Genomic DNA, 756 nt, shown 5'->3' with positions numbered 1-756 from the left:
CCGCGCAGCCGCAATCTGATCTCTGCCATCGAGGCGTTGCGCTTCTCACCCGCGACCCCACCCTCGCTCGCAGCCGAGTGCTGCTCACATCAACGCCATCGTCATCCTCGCCGACGTTACCGCTGGCATGACGACTGCCACGCCGTTCATGGGCTGGGCAAACAACAAGCAAGCCGACCACGCTCCGTCCACCACAGCCGCGCTGCAGCCTGGACACAACCACCCTGGCGGTCGATGCAACGTCGTCGTTCGTCGTCAAGAGCGCGCTGCGGTTCCAGCTCGCCATCAAGCTACCAGCGGAAGCAACAAAGCCCTGTCCTGCTCCGCCCAGACGAATGGGACATCGGGTTGCTCGACGACAGCGAGCACATGCCATCACCTCTCCCTAGACTCGTCGTCGCCAGATCGCGCACACTCTCACCACTTCCATGCCTCAGTCGGACACCAGCCATCCCCTCTCCCATCGCCACACCCGAGCCACACATGCCGCGCCAGCTCCCAGTAAACGAGCACACGGCCCACACACACACACACGTATGCTGGACATCCTCTCCAGCCCGATCTACCACCTCACCTTCGCCTCGGCCTCAAATCGCCTCCTCAGCCACCCGTCCGACGCCCCCGAGGCCGACGCTAAAAAGCCAACCACAAACGATCCCGATCCCATGGGCCTCACCTCCCCCCAAATCAAACAACCGCAGATCCCTCGTCGGGGAGCTCGCTGCCATGAACCCCCACTGTGCACTCAACAAAGCT

This window comes from Thecamonas trahens (genome assembly GCF_000142905.1).
Source record: "Thecamonas trahens ATCC 50062 unplaced genomic scaffold supercont1.36, whole genome shotgun sequence".
In the NCBI taxonomy this organism is placed as follows: Eukaryota; order Apusomonadida; family Apusomonadidae; genus Thecamonas; species Thecamonas trahens.
Note: the sequence above shows the minus strand (reverse complement) of the source record.